Source organism: Sceloporus undulatus, chromosome 5 (genome assembly GCF_019175285.1).
Source record: "Sceloporus undulatus isolate JIND9_A2432 ecotype Alabama chromosome 5, SceUnd_v1.1, whole genome shotgun sequence".
In the NCBI taxonomy this organism is placed as follows: domain Eukaryota; kingdom Metazoa; phylum Chordata; class Lepidosauria; order Squamata; family Phrynosomatidae; genus Sceloporus; species Sceloporus undulatus.
In genome coordinates this window covers 28,418,982-28,433,155 of record NC_056526.1, presented here as the reverse complement: position 1 = coordinate 28,433,155, position 14,174 = coordinate 28,418,982, and the positions used below count along the sequence as shown (strand labels likewise).

The 14,174-nt window shown below is 42.9% G+C and overlaps 1 protein-coding gene and 1 long non-coding RNA gene across 2 annotated transcripts in view; both read right to left on the bottom strand.

The window, feature by feature from the left end:
- LOC121931785 overlaps positions 1-1,672 on the bottom strand; it is a 15,162-nt gene extending 13,490 nt beyond the window's left edge. The window contains exon 1 of the long non-coding RNA XR_006104211.1: positions 1,560-1,672. This is a non-coding gene — a long non-coding RNA (uncharacterized LOC121931785). The remainder of the gene's footprint in view (positions 1-1,559) is intronic.
- TXNRD1 (thioredoxin reductase 1) overlaps positions 1-14,174 on the bottom strand; it is a 170,157-nt gene that overhangs the window by 88,274 nt on the left and 67,709 nt on the right. The window lies entirely within an intron of this gene.

Here is a 14,174-nt window from a genome sequence, read left to right as displayed (position 1 = left end):
ATAATAATAATAATAATAATAATAATAATAATAATAATAATAATAATAATTTTTAAAATTAAAAATTTAATTTTGAAATTTAAAAATTTAATTTTAAAAGACTGGGGCCTCTCCCTTCTCCCACTGAGCCTCATCCCACTCACATCCTCCCTTCTGTATTTTGAGGCGATACAGGCAAATGCCAGAGCCCATTTCTACCAAGATGCAGATGGTTGAGAAGCAGTGGTGTCTATACCCCACACACACTCCTAATGACTCCATTGCTGCCCTCTACATTTCCTAGCATCATTGTCTTTTCCAATGATTCTTGCCTTCTCATGATGTGGCCAAAATAGGTTGTTGTTGTTGTTAACTGCCCTCAAGTCAACCTCAACTCAAGGTGACCCTGTGTAAGAAACATCTCCACAGACAAGCCCCCCATCCTCCACTGCTTCACTTAGGTTCTGCAAACTGATGCCCTTGCCCTCCCTGATTAACAGAAGCATGCCATCTATCTGGCATGGGACCTTCCTCTCTTTCTACTGCCTTCAACTTTTCCTAGCATTATTGCCTTTTCTAATAAGCCAAAGTGAAACAGTCCCAATTTAGTCATCTTGACTTCCAAGTTCCAGGGAGAATCCAAGCTTGATCTGTTCTAGAACCCACTTATTTGTCTTTTTGACTGTCCATGATATCCTCAGCACTCTTCTCCAGCACCACATCTCAAATGAGTTGGGTTTTTTAAAGTAAAAATGGTGTTGGAGCATCAAGTTTATTTAACATTAGCCGACCAGGTTTTTGCGTACAATCATACCACAATCCGATACCATATTAAAACATAAATAAAATGAGACAGTTAAATTGAAGATAAAACATTCAAAATAACACAGTGTTCCAAAACACTGCAGAAATAATCCAGTTTGAGATCACTTTAGCTGCCCTGGCTCAGTGCTAGGGAATCTTGGGAATTGGAGTTTATTGTGGCCCAAGAGCTTTCTGACAGAAGGCTCAACCACTCAGAAAACTACATTTCCCAAAATTCCCTAGCATTGGGCCAAGGGAATTAAAGCGATCTCAAAGTGGATTATTTCTGCAGTGTGTTTTGGACCTAAGATTATATCTCGTCACTAGGCAATTTAATAAAAGTTTCTCTTTTCATCAGCGCTAACTTGATGTACCTTGGCTGTCAGGTAGGACATGTAGTAGTAATCAGTTCCTGTATATACAGAGGGGGGGGGGAATTGTTGGAGCTGTCTAGGCTTTGGGGAGGGATTCTGGGACCAGTAATCCAAGAAGTAACCTTTCCCAGTTCTGAACTGGGAAAGCAAACCATAAAATCTGCTTCCATTCCAAAGGGGCTGGCATTACCCACCTTTTGAGGTGGTGGCTTTGGCTTTCTCTTGCTGTTGGGCAGAGATGGGCACCGTCTGTTGGACCACTTTGCCCTTTCCCACTGAAATGCCCATGCCTCCTCTGCGTTGGCCCACAGTCCTGGTCACTCACTGGTGTCGCCCTCTGCTGGTCCCTGGGCAACCAGCAGCTCAAAAATACCAAAAAGAAGGAATAAGTAAGTACTTTACTTTACAAGGGTGAGTTGCTCTTACTCCTTCTCACTTTGTCGATGCAGGAACTGATGCCTTGGAGAGGAGAGAGGGGATCGCGACACCTTCCAGCCCTTCTTTACTTTCGTGCTAATAAAAGAAGCTTTTCCTTTCTGGCCACTCACAGTGGCTTCTCTGCTGGTCGCGATGGCAATCGAACCTAAAACAAACGAATGATGAATGAATGAATGAATGAAATTCCGAACGAGAGAAAGGAAGGTGCGACTCCTAGTGGCTACAATGGATCCTGCAGCTGTGTCATTTTTTTTACGACAACATAAAAATAATAATAACAAATAAATAAAAATAAAAAATAAAATAAAGCAGAAAGAGAAAGAAAGAGAAATAAAGGGAAAAAAGATCCGTTCAAGATGTGCCTGCTTCTGTTATCTGCTGCAAAGTAGCAATTATATTTGAAGAAGATAAAAATTGAATTGATTTATTATTATTATTATTATTATTATTATTATTATTATTTACTACTACTATAATAATAGTAATAGTAATTTCTTTCCCACCTCTCCTCAATGCTTGAGGCGGGATACAACATGTTAAAAATACAAAACACAATTTAAAAAGAAAATACATTAAAACCAACCAATTAAACACAATACTATACAATCATTAAAATGTATAGTCTCATCCAAAATCCACAGGACAGTGATACTTTTATGAGGCCACCCAAAATGCACATTATACATGTTTCATGCTTTTGAAGCTCCACTGGCTTCTTCAGGCAAAAGGATTAAACCAGAGAAAGAAAGAAAGATGGTTGATGTTAGTCATAGCCCTGCATTTGGCCAAGATGTTGTGGTTGTTGTCCTCAGTTAGTATGGAAGGGTATAATGCAGGTGGGTCTCTCCTCATTCTGACCATGTGGATGCTGGGAGATTCAGTCCAGGAAACCAACTTTAAATTCCATTTGCAAGAAAAAAAAGCTATCTTTGAGATCCAATCTGTCTCAAATCCTTCCTGAGGCTGCAAACCCTTGTGCTAAGAGAATATTGAATTAATTTTTAACACCTTGGTCTGATTCAGAAGCCAGTGGAGCTTCAAAAGCTTGCACCATGTATAATGTGCATTTTGGTTGGTCCCATAAAGGTATCCCTGCATTGTGGATTTTGGATGATACTGTACTTTGCTGTACGGCCAACACAACTACCCTTGGATATAGTTTTGAACAGTTCTTTTGTTATGTGAAGTCAAAGGCTTTCATGGCATCCATAGTTTTTAGTGGGTTTTTCGGGCTATGTGGCCATGTTCTAGAAGAGTTTCTTCCTGACGTTTCGCCAGCATCTGTGGCTGGCATCTTCAGAGAAGTTCTTTTGTTACTTTGTGAGTTCACAAAGTCTTTTACAACACATACACACATGACACTGGAACTCACAAAGTGTTGAAGATGTGTGTGTCTTTGCTTATAGAGATGGTTTAAAAACACAGAAACTGAGTCTGAAACTTTGTAGGCAAAGGAATCTTGTAGCACCTTTGAGACTAACTGTGAAAGAAAGAAGTTGGTAGCATGAGCTTTTGTAGACATAAACCTGCTTCAGCAGTTGCACACTTTTTCTTTTTCTTTTCTTTTAGAAACATGCATCTGTGAAAAAGCCTCAAGTCTACGAAAGCTCATGCTGCCAACGTCTTTCTTTCAGTTAGTCTCAAAGGTGCTGCAAGATCCCTTTGCATCCTGATTCTCCAGACTAACACAGCTATACCTTTGAAACTTGGTTTTGAATTGCACATCACCACTCACAATGTAACATACAACAGCATCACCTCTTCTTTAAGCTCTCAGGTAGAAAACAGTTTTATTTAACAGGCAGCCTGTGACTAACTGGCTATACAGAAAACTCTTGTAAGAGGGTTTGTGGGGCAGAGAGGTTTCAGGTCCAGACAGAGCTATTAAAACATACTGTTAATGTGAGATCTTCCTTGAAGACTGAGGTCCAAAACATACTGCAGAGATAATACAGTCTAAAACCACTTTAACTGCCCTTGTTCAATGATAGGGAATTCTGAGAACTGTAGTTTTTTGAGATACTAGGGCGGGGTACAGGCCGCCGCCGGCTAGTCCATGGGGGAGCCGGAGCCTTCACACGGCGCGGCTCCCCTGCGGACTGAAAAAGAAGCTCCAAAATGGAGCTTCTTTTTCCGTCGCGTTTGCGACGTAGCGATGCGCCAGGGGCGCACTCGCTACGTCACAAGGGACGCGACGCGTACGGACGCTCAGCGTCCGATACGCAAAGATGGCGCCGGCCATGTAGAAGGGCCGGCACCATCTTGTACAGACAGAGTCCGTACTAGGCCCAGGGGCGTCTAAAAGAGACGCCCCTTTTTTAAAATGGGACGTCCTCCGGACGTCCCAAATGCCGGTGCAGAAAGCACCAAAGCCTCTCTGTCAGAGAGCTCTGGTGCCACAATAAACTACAATTCCCAAGATTCCCTAGCACTGAGCCAGGGCAATTAAAGCGGTCTCAAAGTGGATTATTTCTGCAGTGTGTTTTGGACCTGAGATGCAACAGTGAATTTGGATACATATGTTTTCAGCATGTTTTCCTGCATACAGTTTGACCACCAGTGTAACCTGCCAAACCCCACTTTAAAGGGTGGGATACAAAGCAAGGTGTCATGTCAGGGTGAGGAACTTGTGGGTCTCTAGGTTTTCTTGTCTGTAGCTCTTTTTCATTCCTCACCACTAGTCATGCTGGCAAGGGCTGTTGGGAGCTGCAGCCCACCAGCACCAACATGTGGATGGTGTCATGAACCCCACCCCTGCTATGTAGCACTTGATAGTGAAATTGCTCCAGGTTATAGTCCAGACTTTGAAGAAATAATCCAAGGAGCTGAACCTACTTTGAGGATAGGATTCAGCCCCATCAAAGTTCAATTTAAAGATCTACAACTCCTGCTCCAATGTCAAAATATCAGAATGGAAACTTGGTTATCAGCAAAGCTTTGGGGGATGGGGCAGGGCGGGGTGGGGAAACAAGGTAAAAAGTTATGGAACACGTTGTTGTGTGACTTTAGGTTGTTTCCGACTTACAGCAACCCTAAGGGGAACTTATCATGGGGTTTTCTTGGCATTTTTCTTCAGAGGGGGCCTGCCATTGCTATCCTTTGAAGCTGTGAGAGAGTGTGAATTGCCCAAGGTCACCTAGTAGGTTTCATGGCTCAGCGGGGATTTGAAACCTGGTCTCCAGAGCCATAGTCCATCATTCAAACCACTATGCTATGCTGGCCCTCATTATGGAACACATTGCAATAAGATATATGAAACGTGTTATTCCAAATGCTGTATTTCCTTTTCTAGCTTATAAAAACTCACAAGTATTCCCTATAGTGTACCATTTTGTAATGTTTTGTGTACATGTTAATGTTAGACATGGACAGGATTGCATTAAGAGCCAGCATGGTGTAGTGCTTTGAGCATTGGACTGGTCTGGAAACCAGGTTTTGAATCCCAGCTGGGTCATATAAATCCACTGGGGGACCTTGGGCAAGTCACACTCTTTCCATTTCAGAGGATGGCAAAACGCTTGCCAAGAAAACTCCATAATAGTTTTGCCTTAGGGTCTCAGTAAGTCAGAAATGACTTGAAGGAGCATAACAACAACAAGGATTGCACTACTACACAAAAGTACAGCCCATTATGGGATGGAATATTATCAGTACGCTGATGACACCCACATCTCCTTCTCCATGTCTCAGATTGCTGCAGTGACTAAGGAAGGCATCTCTCCTCTGAATGAATTTCTTAAGACGATAATGGTTTGGATGAGGAAAAATAGACTTAAACTGAATCCTAATAAGATGGAGGTACTTGCCATGGGGATCCCTAATCCTGGTATGGAGATATGTCAACCAGTTCTGGACGGGGTCACACTTCACCTAAAGGACTGTGTTTGCAGCTTTGGGGTGTTTCTGGACTCGTCACTTCAGTTGTCATCACAGAGAGATGCGGTGGTCAGGAGTGCCTGCTATCAGCTTCAGTTGATATGCCAGTTGTGACCCTACCTGGAGCTGGAGGACCTAGAAACAGTATATGTGCGCTGGTAACCTCTCGTCTCGATTTCTGCAATGTGCTCTACATGGGGCTACACTTGTGCCAAGTTCGGCAGCTTCAACTGGTCCAAAATATGGCAGCCAGATTGGTCATTGGTAAATCCAGATTCAGCCAGACAACACCTGTTTTAAAATCCCTCCACTGGCTGCCAATTAGCTTCTGGGCACAGTACAAGGTGTTGGTTATTACCTTTAAAGTCCTACATGGCTTGGATTCAGCCTACTTGCAGGAACTCCTCTTTCCATACAATCCACCCCACACACTCAGGTCCTCTGGGAAGAACTTATTGCAGCCAAAGAAGATCAGGTTGGCTGCGACTTCCCAGCTGCCACTCCAAAAATTTGGAATGACATGCAAGAGAAGATCTGTCATATCACCTCTTTTGACTCCTTTAAAAAGGCAATCAAGATGGATCTCTTCCAACAGACCTTCCTAGATTGAGCTCCCACTAAAAAGAATCACCCCGTCCATCCCAAGTCGTCTCACTCCTATTCGCTATTTTTAAATTGTTTTAAACTATTTCTATTGTTTAATTTGTTTTGTTGGGGGTTGGAGGGTTGGGGTATTGGGTAGTGCTGTTGATTGTTGTATTATATATTTAATTTTCATTGTAACCCACCTTGATCCGTACGGAGAGGTGGGACATAAATAAATATGTATCATCATCATCATCATGTTCAGCACGATGTATTTCCAGGAAAATGTGGATCACTCACTTACCTAACAATAAATCCTACTGAACTCATTGGACCTTACTTCTCAATTGCTATTGATTTATAAATAGGTAAATATTGGAAATATAACTTTTCTAAGCTCTAAATAATGTATCTGTTGTGTTAGACTGGAAAAGAGAGAAAAGGTTTTTCTTGGCAGTGTCAATATCTTGCCATGACTGTTATTGAAAAAGGACTGAACTCTTCAAATATTAATGTCAAAGTACTTAAATCATAATGAAGCCAACACTGTTCATAAAAGCCCTAGAGTTCAACAGCATTGAAACAGCTACCTCATATGCACTTACCTGCAAGTAAAGCCCGCTGAATTTTAGACTGTCAGTTTGAAACATTTTGCATTGGAGAATCTTAAGAAGATAAAGCACTTTAAGAAACCCAAGACTCTGAAAGAAAAGAAAAATCTGCAGTAAATTCATCTTAGTGGAAATCAAGATTACTTATTCATGAAGCACATGAATGATTAGTATTATGTTGTAATATAAAATAATAGGTATCAACACTTTCATATTTTCAGTCTGAGTCTAAAGTACGTTCTGAGAAGTGTACACAACTAATTCAGTTTAAAAAGTAGATATGTTCTTGGGCATTACTTCTATAGCAGAAAAACTGATACTAGTGTTATGGACTAGATGTGATATTTTCTGTGTATTTTGCAAAATTTAAATCCCTGAACCCTGTATATTGGAAGATGAAATAAGTGTGACAGATGTTTTCATAGAGTAAAATGTAAAATGTCTGGGTGTCAGACAGCAAAGTATAAAAACATACTGTAGGCTTACTGTTTAATTCTGGGTATTCAGCTGCTTAACCCAAAGATAAAATAAACATAAACATATAATAAAGAAAGGGAGAGTCAAGACATGAGAGAAAACAGTGGGAAAACCAAAAAGGCACGCTGCATTGGTATGATATAAGCTGAATTATACATGATATAGTCATCGGATGGCAGGTAGCCAGAGTAATGGAGGCCAGTTACACTCTCAGGTGATTGGTTGGTTAATGGACTTGTATAGATAGCCTATAAAATCTCATTTCCAACTGAACTGGAAAATTTTGGTGACAATAAATGGGGTCCAGTTTGACACATCTTTGATTGGACAGTTAGATGCTGGAAATTACACAAAAGCTACCTCCCAAGTCCCAAGACATTAAAGGTAGGTGGCTAATGACAGCTTTCAACAAGGTCATTTAGCTGTCTCTGACTGCATCCACACTGCAGAAATAATCCAGGTTGTGAACATTTAGTCATCTCTGTCAGAGAGCTCTGAAGCGACAGCAAACTACAATTCCCAGAATTCCATTACATTGAGCCAGGGCAGTTAAAGTGGTGTCACCCTGGATACTTTCTGCAGAGCAGAGACTTTTTTGCTGCTGATGTTCTTCCTTGTTGGAAAGCACCCTTAAGATCCTGGTAAGAGATACAGAAAGTGAACAGCCTTTTTAAAGGTTATATAAGCAATTATTGTAATGCCTTGCCTGTTACCAAGATATAACAGTTACCAAGAAATGACAGATGTTGGAATGTTTTGCAGAACCTGTGGAAAGGTATGATTTTTCTCCATGGATGCCCTTTAGAGAGAAAGCATGATATATAGAATTTCTCAACAGATGACTATGTTACAGTACAGTCAGCCCTCCTTATCCACGGATTTTTTATCCATGGATTCAAGCATCCACCACTTGAAAATATTCCCAAAAGTATAAATTCCAAATAGCAAACCTTGATTTTTCATTTTATATAAAGGACACCATTTTTCTATGCTATTGTATTTAATGGGAATTGATCATCCATGGATTTTCTTATCCACTCAGGTTCCTGGAACCAAACCCCAGCAGATAACAAGAGCCCACTGTACTGTATAAGATGTTTGTTGTTGTTGTTGTTGTTGTTTGGTTATTGTTAACTACCCTCAAGTCAATCTAGACTCATGGCGATCCTATGGACGAGACATCCTCAAGACTCCATATCCTCCATTATTCTTCTAAATTCTTGCAGATTCATACCTGTGACATGTAATTGACATGTTGCCCTTGTGGAGACTGTGATGCATGCAGAAGAATGCATTATGAAATTTCCTCCACACTGAAATCTTCAGGGGCACAGCTTGGTTATCTTGTATAAATTGTCTTGTTCCACTTAATCTCCACTCATTTGGATGAATGATTATGCTTTAGAAAATTTGAGAAGTATGATTCTTACTATGATTGGGTTGTGATTGTGTGCACTCACTTGTATGTCCCTGTATCTGCAATATTTTATTGATTGAAAGCAGCCTTGATTGTATTTTAACAATCCTTAGAGAAATTATATTTAAATAAATTATTTGATAAATCTCGGATATTTTATATGTCATGGCTAATTTACCTCATAATCCTCATAAAATGGATAATCTCCTGTGCCAGGCCATACTGCAAGATGTTTATGGCCAGTACTAACATTAGCCTAAAAGTGAGGGCAGTCACCTCTGGTGCTGGGATGCCAGGAGCAATGGTGTAGTGCAGTGGTTCTCAGCCTTTGCCTTTCCATATGGTTTCTGTTTCAACCCCTAGAAGCTCTAGGCATAATAGTCTATGTTATAATGGGGCAAGAGCTTGCAGAGTCAAAGACCTGGGACTTTTTGATTGTCAGGAACTATGATTTGTTCAGCCACTCCAATTGGACTCCCACATTTCTCCTCTGAATTTAGCTACAATCCAGAGGCATCACTCTTGAGTTGCTAATTCTAACGAATGAATGAATTTATTATTACAGCACTGGGCCAGCACAACTAACTCTAACAAAATCAAGTGGACAGCTTTCAGAGATATAGAAGCCATATCGACTTCCCTAGGACTTTGAAGGCAACAGCAACTATTCCAGTGCCCTTCCCACCATAATAATAATAATAATAATCATCATCATCATCATCATCATAATCGATTTTATTTGTATACCGTTTTTCTCTAGATCAAAATGGTTTACAGACTATAAAACTATTTAAAACATCTCATAAAAATAAATAAAAACAAGTAATACAATTATAAAATACAATCATTCATAGGGTAAGGCAGAGAATCGATGGCATCAAGAGTGCTCAACTTCATTCCTCAGGGGGAGGGGGTGAGAAGGCTTGGCAAAAAAGAAAGATTTTAAGCCTCATTTTAAATGTTTCTAGGGGGGTCATGAGACGGAGCTCCTTGGGGAGACTATTCCAAATCCTTGGGGCCGCCACTGAAAAGGCCGTCTAGGATGTGGAGACATATTTGGAAGATGGAATCTCCAACAGATTCTTCCCAGATGTTCTGAGTGTGCGGGGCAGATTGTGTGGGGAGATGTGGTCCCTCAAGTAACTCGGGCCCAAGCCATATAGGGCTTTATAGGTAATAACCAACAACTTGTATTGCGTTCGGAAGCAAATGGGCAGCCAGTGAAGATTTTTCAGAATAGGTGTTATGTGGTCAAACCTGGATGTGCCGGTGACCAGTCTGGCTGCCATGTTTTGTACTAACTGAAGCTTCTGGGCTTGGTACAAGGGTAGCCCCATGTAGAGCGCATTACAGAAATCTAAGCGAGAGGTTACCAGAGCATGTACCACTGTTTCAAGGTCCCTCTGGCCCAGGTAGGGTCACAGTTGGCGTATCAACCGAAGCTGATAGCAAGCACTTCTGACTGTCGCATTTACATGAGATGTCAACTGCAGGGACGAGTCCAGAAGTACTCCTAAGCTGCGAACTTCGTCCTTCAGGGGAAGTGTGACCCCATTCAGGACAGGTGGATAAATTTCCTTCCCTGGGCCAGGGGAACCTATCACCAGTACTGTACTTCCATTTTCTCTGGATTCAGGCTGAGCTTGTTTTCCCTCATCCAGCCCATTACTGACTTCAGGCAGGCATTCAGAGGAGAGACGTCATCCTTAGACACTGCAGCAGTCAGAGGCACAGAGAAGCATATTTGGGTGTCATCAGCGTACTGATAACACTGCGCCCCATGCCTCCGGATGATCTCTCCCAGCGGTTTCATGTAAATGTTAAACAAAGTGGGGGACAAAATAGCTCCCTAAGGGACCCCAGATGTTCGTTCCCTCTTAAAGGAGCAAGTGTCCTGCAACTGCACCATCTGGAATCTTCCTGAGAAGTAGGAACGGAACCACTGGAGCGCAGTGCCCCCGATACCCAACTGCCTCAGGCGTTCCAGAAGGATACCGTAGTCAATGGTATTGAAAGCCGCTGAGATGTCCAAGAGTACCAACAAGGTCACACTTCCCCTGTCGATACCCAGATGGAGATCATTGACTAAAGCGACCATGGCAGTCTCAATGACCATAACCTATTGCACCTTCTAACTAAGGATTCAGCAATTCTACTGCCACAATTCCTTTTTTTTCAAATTCAACTGCGACTCCCCTTGTCCCTTAGGAGCCATGGCCATAACTGTTGTTGTCACCCCATTGCAGCAACTCATGTTGTCACCCTTATGCAGGCAGTCACTCCAGAGGAGACAATATGGTGGGAGAAAATCGGAGGGTAGTAAAGGGGAAGGGGCACTTGCTGTGACCTCCCACTCCTGACCACCTCGCTGCCCTCCCTGTCCCACCTAAGCTGCCTGGCACATACATGCTGTGTGTGTGCTAGACAGCTTAGGAGGGATGGGGGGCAGTGAGGTGGTCAGGAGGGGAAGGATACACAGCAAGTGCCCCTTGCCATTCCACCACTACCCTCCATCTCTCTCTGTCAGGGATGGATTCCCCTACCCCACCCTCAGCTGTCACCAAGTCCGTGCCTTTGCTGCCTTGTGCTTCTTTGCCACCTTGGGCTCTTTTGGCCAAGAGAGCCCAAGGCAGAAGAGAAACAAGAACCGGAGACAGTGGTGGTGGGGAGCTACTGCTGCATGGCAGTCTCTTTCCCTACCCCACCTCATCACCTCACCTGCAAATGGTTCGCTGCCACCACCTTGTGGTGCCTGGCCAGGCAGGGAAGGGAGCTGATTGCAACAGGAAAGGGAGTTGTCCATGGTGCCACCTTTGCCACTGCCAACTCCGTCTTGGGCTGCCAGTAGCTCCACCAGACCCAGAAGTGGCTGCCAGGTGGCAGGAGCACCATACCTCCATCATTGGCACAGCAGGCAGAGGCTCTGACCAGGTGTCATCCCCCAGAGGTGTCACCTGGTTTGGTCCACATCCCCTGCACTCCTGGCCCTGCCACAACTGAACCATCCCTTTGAATATGCTGTAGCCTTACTCGCTTGCTTTTGTTCATTTTAATGTATGTTTTTAATAGTTAACTGTTATTTATGTTTTAGCGGAGGATGGGAACTATTGGGACATGAGGTTTTGTATGTATTTTTTTAATATAAGCCACCTCGATTGTCCTGGACAGAGAGGCAGCATATAAATAAAGTTGTTGTTATTATTGTTATTATTATTATTATTACAGTGGGCCCTCGCCTTACGCGGGGATCCGTTCCGGATCCCGCCGCGTAAGGCAAATTCCGCCTATGCTCAAGCCCCATTATAAACAATGGGGCTCGTGCACGGCGGCGCGGCGCCACACGGCACGCAATGGGCGCGCGCCCCCAGCGGCTTGAGCGCGTATGCTCAAGCCACGTAAGGCGCGCCCGCATATGACGCGGGCACGCTGTACTATTATCATCTTGTCATGCTTGGGAGACTCTTTGGCCTGTTTTTTCCTAACCAGGAAGTAGACTGGAAATGCTGGGGAACCAGCAATCCCACATGTTCCAGGGGCTTTTGGAGGTTTGTTTATATGGACCCCATAAACTGAAGCCAGCTTGATGGCGTGTACAAGAAGCAGGGAAAGAGTACCATACAGGCACCCCTTGGCTATAATCCTCTCTTTCCTGGTAAATTACCAGGAGCCGGAGCCAATGGCTTGTGGACTAGCACTGGTCCATGAAACACACTTTTGCACGCAGTAATAGCAATAGCATAGCAAGTACATTTCTATGCCGCTTATCAGTGAACTAGCACTCCTTAAGCGGTTTACAATGTGTAAGCCAATTGCCCCAACATGTTGGGTACTCAATTTACTGACCCATGAAAGGCTGGAAGGTTGAGTGGATGGACTCAGTAGTACAATACTGCAGTACTGCTGCTCTAGTGCATGAATGCAGGGTGGGCAACATATGGCCTGCCAGCATCCCAACCAATTCCTTCCAAATTCCCAACCAGAGTTCCATGAGTGATGAGGGAAGTTGAGAACTGTAATTCAGTAACATGTGGAGGTGTGTATGCTGCCAACCCATGGATTAAAATATTTTCCATTAATGTGCTCTAGGGGTGCATCTACAAATAATGCAATTTGATACCACTATGGAATCCTGGCTTTTGTAGTTTTACAAAGTTTTTAGCCTGCTCTGCCAAAATGTGCTGCACAAAACTACAGGTCCTAGGATTCTGTAGGACAGAGCCATGGCAGTTAAAGTGGTGTCAAACTGCATTATTTCTACAGTGTAAATAGCAATAGCAATAGCAAGTACATTTCTATATCGCTTATCAGTGCACTTAAGCACTCCCTAAATGGTTTACAAATTGTAAGCTAATTGCCCCCAACAATCTGGGTACTCATTTTAGCAACCTCAGAAAGATGCAAGCCTGAGTCGAGCTTCAGCCCCTTTTGCTAGTACTGAACTCGCAACCTTATGGTTTGTGAGTGAGTGGCTGCAGTACAGGCATTTAACCACTGCACCACCAGGGCCATAAATGTACCATAAGTCTGTGTTGCTTTTTGCTGCCTCAGACTAGCATGGCTACTTCCTAAAGATCTGTTACAATACAAGATATAGCCATGTTGTAGCCAAGGGTCTGATTCTGGGAATTTATTATTATTGTTATTAGCACAATATTGCAAGAGGAGGCCTGCTATGACGGCCCTGCAGAATCTCCTCCCGTTATGTCTACCAAGAGACCAGGAAATTCCAATAAATGGAGCTGAGACAGATACTGTATTATAAATGATGTTCAATTTATTGAAATAGGGGAAAACATACTCAATGCGCTTACACACACACACTCATACAAGGCTCAGGAAAATCAGGGATTAGTGTGGAATAGGATTTCAGGCTTCACTAGGGTGATACGTACCAGAATGTAGACTCCCTCTGGGAACCAAGCAGGATGCGTGTAATGGGACAAGTCTGTTCCGCAACGCAGGTTTGAACAGAATTGCCGGTGTCCAAAAGCAGAGGTCTGACTGGCGTGGAGTATGGAGACCTTTCAAATGATGCACCAACTAGCAAAAGTCTGAGCTTTTTATAGAGCAAAATCTTGCCTCTGGCAAAGGTGTTTAATTACTTTCTTTTCACCTGGATGTCCCTGTCTGATTGTCTTAGTGGTCTTAAGCTGCTTGTACAACAGACCCGGGGAGGGGGTAAGAGCCTCAGGGAAAGCAAACATTGCTCCTCTTGGGCAATATGATAATCCCATTTGCAACTCCCTAGACTATCTAAATGACAATGGGTATGCCTTTAGGGGTGGTGTGTACATGTCCCCTCACTTTGCTCTTAATGGCGGACAGGTAACTAGAGTTCATCTAGGGGTCATAAGGACTATCATTTATACCAAAATCTATATGAAGCAGCATGGGTAACAATGTTAGTCTAACAGTATCAGTATGTAGGGAGTCTTGTAGCAACTTTGAGACTAACCAGAGAAAAAAGTTGGCAGCATGAGCTTTCATAGTCTTAACTCTATGAAAGCTCATGCTGCCAAATTCTTTCTTTAATTTGTTACAATAGATAATACAGGATACATGTCTGTTCTGCACTAAGGAAGAAGTAACAGAGTAGAATCAGAGAAGAGGGGA